Source organism: Lygodium microphyllum, chromosome 23, assembly GCF_053477565.2.
Source record: "Lygodium microphyllum isolate KBCC chromosome 23, Lygodium_microphyllum_v1.1.10, whole genome shotgun sequence".
Taxonomy (NCBI): Eukaryota; Viridiplantae; Streptophyta; class Polypodiopsida; order Schizaeales; family Lygodiaceae; genus Lygodium; species Lygodium microphyllum.
In genome coordinates this window covers 113,188,178-113,195,629 of record NC_141157.1, presented here as the reverse complement: position 1 = coordinate 113,195,629, position 7,452 = coordinate 113,188,178, and positions in this window count along the sequence as shown.

Genomic DNA, 7,452 nt, shown 5'->3' with positions numbered 1-7,452 from the left:
GCAAACAACACTCCGAATGGGAAAAAGAAGAAGGAGCAATCTGGAAGATTTTTTACCAAGTGTCATGTCGGTGTTCTGTGGGGTTTACCCCCCTTTCAGAGCCAACAAAACCATCATATTTGAGATTTGAGTATCAGATTGCATCTTGGAAGCTTTAGATTATTGTTGATTTTGTCAAATCCCCTCCATAAAGAGCTCTTCTTCTTAGCCACAACCCTTCTTCTCTAGTTTAGCTATAAATAAGAGGCATGGGGAGCAGTTGAGAGAGGTCCAAGCAAGAGGGGAGAGGCCCTTCTCAGGAGTATAGAGCAAGAGGGAGGAAAAGAGAGGGAGGTAGAAGGATACCCCCCCCCCCCCCCCAAGAGGCTGCGAGAGGGAGCTAGAGAAGGGGAGAATTAGAGAGAGAGAGAGAGAGAGAGAGAGAGAGAGAGAGAGAGAGAGAGGAGATCTCGAGAGGCTATGAGAGTGGGAATTAGAGAGGGGGTTAGAGAGGAAATGAACTAGCTCAACCTCCCCTTGTCTTGGTCTTCAACTCGACAAGTTGCTCTCACGTTCTCCCATCTCAAATTCATTCCACATTCTCTATCTCTTGAACACGCTTGTGAATGATGGCTCCAAAGCAACTAGGCAAAAAGACCATGAAATCCACCACAACCGATCAAAGAACAGATATTTCTAGAGATACGAGAATGCTCGAGGTTGCCATAATTGCCACTACCAACGGAACATCGGATGTGGCAAACACAAGTGCAAGAAAAGACAAAATTCCCAATGACGTCATGCCAAACCAAGTTATTCACAACTCAATAATAGGCTATTATTTTCATACCATCATATAACATTATAAGGTTTTTTTCAAAATTAAGTACATAAAATGTTAGCTTTTGCACTTACGCTTACATGAGATGTCAGTTTCATCTAGAGAGTGTATTAATACAGGCACAAATGGTTAATTGCTACCTATAATTTGTAGATAAATTAATCGAGATTACAATTCATAGAATCATGATGGAAATAGTTGCAAGAGGTTATTGCACGAAATGAGTAAAGGACGTTATGTGCACTCGAGATTAGTAAAATAACTCGATATATTTATTGCCAAATACGACAATGATTAGGAGTTGATTAACGCTTAAAAAGTGAAAGTCTATTCAAAGAATCTTATAAATCATCTCATTAAATTATTGTCGTAATATTTTTCTAAGTATCAACTAAAGAAAATTCACTTATATTGGGTAAGTTAGCCCTAAACAGGAAATTGGTGTCTTGCTTAACAACGTTGAAAGATTTGTACTCAACACTTCTTTATGGAAAGAAGAATCCTCTTTAGAATGTAAGGTTACCTTGGGTTAAGGATCTACATTGGCTAAGTAAAGTTGTGAACTATACGATGGTGTGATTTCCATTGTTTGAAAGGATTGTTTGTGTTTGTTAGAATCTAGATCTCTGATTAAAAACATTGACAAACAGGATAAAAGGAAAGATCGTGCTAGGCTATTCCCAAGCTAACTACAAGACCCTACTCCAAGGGGGTTGTGATTATTGATTCAAGAAGCTTAGACCAGCTCTATAGCTGAAAGGTATGTCCATAGGGATAGTCTCGAGCAATAGGAAATGTGGATACCAGGGGGGCTCTAGCCATAAATTCCACATTGCTCCTAGAATTTGACGAGCCCCTAATTCGCGACCCAGGATGGAATCCTGGAACCCTAATGCTAGTTACAAGGGAGGAATCTTGGTGAACAAAATACCATTGTGGAATTCTGTATATCTTCCCAGGATCAAAAAGATGGAAATTTTAATGAACTTCCAATATAATAGAGGAATTTGTTTCTTATTCAAGGGTTGTTTGAGTTGTATGATTGTCAGTTAAATAAATTACGTGAAGAAACCTGTGATTTAATGGACTAATTAAGGAAGCTAGTTGTATATGTTTCAATAAATGTGATGTAGGTAATTAAAAAACTAAAGATGATACCGTCATCAAAGGAAAGCGGGTGGGCGTGACCCCTGATGGGTCCATCCAACAGTAGGGTAGTCTCGATTAGCTAGGAGCTTTTCTAAATTGGCGATAGAAATAGGAAGACGATAAATTGACCAACTAGTCATTAGGTAGAACCGAGTTGCATTGTTTTAGGGGGTTGGAATGGGATTTTGCCTTATGGGCAACAAGGTTGATGTACCGCACTCCCCTCCGTCTCCCATTCTCTTTGAACTAATTGCAATGGAAAGTTGGCTTCAGATCGAGTAATCCTGTAAGAAGTGGAAACTCGGAATTACTAGAAACCCAAAATTTTAGGTCGATCCTAGTGGGCTCGATTGGAACTCTTCCGTTGTGATGTAGACTCAGTAGGGCCTAAGTGACAAACCTCATGATACTCCAAGGGAGTGCTGGGCAGTGTCATTTTGGAAAACCTACTAATGGACTACTAAGAGGTGTGCCTTGGATTGAGACTAACGAACACCTCACACTTATAAGGAGGCCATACATAGAGGTGATAGTCACTCTTCGAAGAGGGCCATGTAGTCTTCAATTTGATTCACTATTAAAAAAACATTTATAGGATTTGGTTCCTTTGTCCAATGGAAAACATACATTGCCATGTAAGTGGATATACAAGTTGAAGAGTATCCTTGGATGTTCCAAGCTAGCATACACAACCAGATTGGTTGCTAAGGGTTTTAAGTAAGAGCATGGTATTGACTATGGTAAAGTCTACTTTTACAGTCAAGATGACTACCCTATGATTGATTTTGGCCTTGCTTACGCAGTTAGATTTAGACCTTTATCATATGGATGTGAAAATGGCTTTTCTGCATGGGAACTTGCATGAGGTATCTATATGCAGCAGCCTAAGAGCTTTATGAAAAAGGGTAGGGGACACTTAGTGTACAAGTTAAGAAAGAGCATTTATGACCTTAAGCAAGCACTTGGGGAATGGTACCATAAGTTAAGTGCTTTCATGCATTCATCCATGTCTTCACACAAAGCGAGCTCATGATAACAATCTTATTATCTTGGTACTTTATGTCAATGATATGTTGATTGCTAGGAGAGCTCATGATGAGGTAAGTGCTTTAAAGACTCAGCTCAAGAAGAGCTTTGAGATGAAAGAAATGGGATAGGACTAATATATTCTTAGAATATGCATCACAACAATTTCTCTAAGGGGCTTCTTTACCTATCACAATAGGCGTACATACAAAAGGTACTTGAGTGATTTCATATGTACGATGTTAAGCCTATTAGCTATACTATACCTTCCCATATAAAGGTTAGTCAAATGAGTAAAAGGTTGACATGGCCAAGATTCCTTGTGTATCCACAATGGACAGTTTCATGTATGCCATGATAGCTATTGGCCCTCACATAACGTTTGCAGTGGGAGTTCTGGTACACTATATGGCTACACTTGGTCAATGACATTGGGATGCCGTAAAAAGTATCATAATGTACCTAAAAGGCATTGTAGATATGTGCATTTGCTATAGTGGCCATGATACAACAATCGTGGGTTATATTGACTCAAACTGTATAGGACATGTAGATAGTAGGAAGTATAATTTTAAGTATGTCTTCACTTTTGTTGGAGGTGTTGATTCTTGGATGTTCAGGATACAGAAATACATGGCCTCATCTCTACTAAAACAAAGTGCATATTGCAACCACTAAGGCTTGCAAGGAGGCCCTATGCTTAGACCATCTGATGGTGGTAAACCTTGTTATTATTGTTACTCCTACACTACACTCGAATTCTATGAGTGCTATTCAATTGGCCAAGAATTCAATTTTCCATGTGAAGACAAAGCACATCGAGATGCGCTATCACCTTATCAAGGATGTAATAGAGGATAAGTATTTTGAGCTTGTTAAGATCTCAACTGATGGCAATCTTGCATATTTGCTTACTAAATGTCTCTTAGCGGAATGTTTTGCTTTCCTTAGGAAGATGATGGGCATAGGATGAGATGGCATCTATTTCTCATTCTATTGTACTTTATGTATATCTATACTTTATCACTTTTTTAGTGTTCTCACCTCACTAGAGACACATTCACCTTCAAGTGGGAGGTTGTTGGGGATAAATGCACTTATGCCTACGTCACCATGTATCTACTATACACACTATGACCACACACTTGTACACTACAAATGGAATGTGCCCATCAGTATCACTTTATTCTTTATTCTTTTAGTGACAATTGAATAAGGAAGGCTAATCAGACATTATGATTTTTGAGGTTTCCATATCTTGTGTCTTTCTCTCTTGCTCTCTTGCTCCATCTACCATAGCTCACACCTCTCTTGCTTTTTCTTGCTCGTGCTTCCACTAGGCTTCACCCTTTACCAAAAAGAGGAGGAGACATGTACCCAATGTCTCAAATCATCTTGAATAGAAGGAATGACTATGCCATAGAGATAGAGGAGGAAGTGGGATCGAGTGAAGTAAAAGAGGAAGACAAAGTAAAGAGCATAGTGGGCTTGATTGGCATGGACAGTAGCCCTCATGAAGAGTACAAGGATAGAGAGGAGAGAGGAAGAGGAGAGCACTCAAAGGCACAATAAGAAATACGTTGTTGAAGAAGAGACTAGTGACACAAGGAATAAGGAGACCTAGGAGGACATTTATGACTAGAGACTTGTGCATTAGAGAAGGACAAGAAAGTTACGATTTGAAGAGAGATTTACTCAACAAGGTGGATGTGACAAATGGTCAATGATGGAACTATGTTGTAAGCTAAGGACTTCTTGGAAAAGGTTAGTGAACCTAGCTAAAGCAAAACCAAAGAAAGGGATTGTACATGTGCAAATGTGGAGTATCTTCTAGATATATGCATTGCTTATGGAACCATCATGGAGAAAGTATCAATAAGGCATATGTAGATGGTGGTACTCATGTATGTGTAATATCACAAGCTTGTGTAGATTTGGAAATGGAAAGCCTATTGGTATTTTAGATCAAACTCATCAACCACTCAAGAATTAGATGCTTAAGAATTGTCTACAACTTGGAGATAAAAGCATTTAGCATTTCCACTAAAAGTAAATTACCATGTGATGCTTGTAGGTTCATGAGCTTTTGCATTAATTTTCAAAAGCAAGATGAATGCTATGCTAGGGTAGTGCTTTGGTGGATATGCATATCTTGAGTGTAATGGTTACTTTCGGCCCAAGCCAAGTGCCAACACTTAGCAGTTGAAAGCATGTATTGAAATGGCAACCATCAAAATGGACACAAAATTTCATGAAGAGCTTGGTAAGTTGGGAGGAGGAGACACCTTGCTATCATCCACATATGCTAATGAGTTGGAATCTAAGCATGAAATATATTGGGTTGGATTCCAATGCCAAATGTCACTGCTTGGCCTTACTGTCATGGAATGCAAGATGAATGCTATGCTAGGTAATGCTTTGGTGGACATGTATATTTTGAGTGCAATTGTAACTTTGTCTTGGATTTGGTTGGCCTAGCACTTGCCAATTGAAAGCATATGTTGAAATGGTAGCCATCAAAATGGACACATAAATTCACGGAGAGCTTGGTAGGTTTAGGAGCAAGAGACACCTTGCTATTGTCCACACATCCCAATGAGTTGGACTCTAAGCATGAAATATATTGGGTTGAATTTAGCCCTTTAAGACCAAGTGTCAACCCTTGGCCTTATTGTCATGGAATGCAAGATGAATGTTGTGCTAGGTAGTGCTTTGGTAGACATGTATGCCTTGAGTGCAATGGTTCCTTTGCCTTGGATCCTATTGGTGGAATTGGGTGCTATTGACCTAATTGCAAGTGCTTGCTTGCCTATAAATATGTACTATAGATATGATGCATGATGAATGTTGGATGTGGTCTTCATGCAGCAACTTATTCATAATTGTTTTCATACAAGTACATTTCAATGGCCCCTAAGCAAAAGAGGTAGGTGAGGAAACAATTGCAACTAGAGGCAATCATGGTAAGTGTTTGGTCAAAAGAAGGAATAGTGTGAATGTCTCCATTGATTGATTTGGTAATTTTTTGCAATTAGGAGTTCAAATTTAGGAGCATAGTGCATCTAGACTTGTGTCTCCCCATGATGACGATTTCATTGATAGCCAAGTAAAAGCCTAATACATTTGCTACTTGCATGGGTGGGATACGTTGTCAAGCGTTTTTCTGGAAACTGAAAACCCCTAGTAAAATTGTAGTTAGGTTTGATTTGTGCTAGCTTAGTTGTTTGTGTGATAGTTTGTTTTGTTATTTCGTAGTTGGATTTCTTTAGCTTAGGATTTGCTTCTGTCATTTTGTTTGAATTGTTGAGTGTGAAACTTGATAACCTTGGACGAGCTTGGTATTTTTTGGAACAGAATGAAGCTTGTGTTTGTCAATAGCTGTAGAACATTTTGGATAAGGTATATTTTCTTGTCAAGACTTTTGCACATCACGAGGATAATGGATTCTCGAGCACTTCACATTGCACTTGTTGATGCACTGCACTCGAGGGTTGTCTCCTGTTCTTATCAAATACTTCCATGCCATGGGTTGGGATTATACACGTTTTGCACCATCATTGAGCACTAGCACGGCATGAGGTCCGCTGCAGCTATATGTAGTAAATTTTAGATGCATGCACATATGAGAGAGCACCTTTCATTGAGCACGCACATTTCTTGCACGCACGATATTTGGGATGCTCATCACAAAGTTAGGAACCTCTGTTTGAGTAAGGTTGGGTGAGTTAGAGGGTCATGAAGGACGCCACCAATTGTGAGATGGGTTTGTTCTTATCTGGTCAACATCTTGAGAACCATCATTTTCTAGAGTGTTGGTGAGATTATGGGCGGGAGGAGCGGAGTATGTTATATTCTTTTTGAAGAGAGTTGAGAGGTGAGGATAAGGATTTAAATAATCAAGGAACTTTTGTTTGCATTTTTGCATGATAAACGATCACATGTAGATAGACTAGGCACAATTTCTTCAATGCATACATTATTTTGTGTGAAGCATCGGTTGAGTGGTTGCATAGCATCGATTTTATATTGCATATTATTTCAAATCATGAATGATTGGGCACGGAGTTCATTTCAAAAAATCATATTCCTGCTAGGGCACACTGCATAAAAAACAGGTTCATATCCAAAGAATATTCATTTTGAAGACTCAAGGATCAAAGGAAAAAGGCTGTACATTTTACATCACCAGCGAGTATTTCTTGAAGAAAAGAGGACATGTGTGGTGAAAGTGTGTGCAATTACAATAACAATAGGCCAAGGAAGGGAATAAGTCGTCCAAGATAAACGATGGAGAAAAAATGATGCGATTTACAAAAGTCAGTATTTTTTCCCAATTATGATGGATTTTTGTAATTCTGCCCGAAATGCCTTGTCAACCAGATGTGTTCCGATCGTTTTGAGTACCCAAACAACTATATTCGGAGCTCAAATGACGAAGTTATGATCCAAACAAGTTG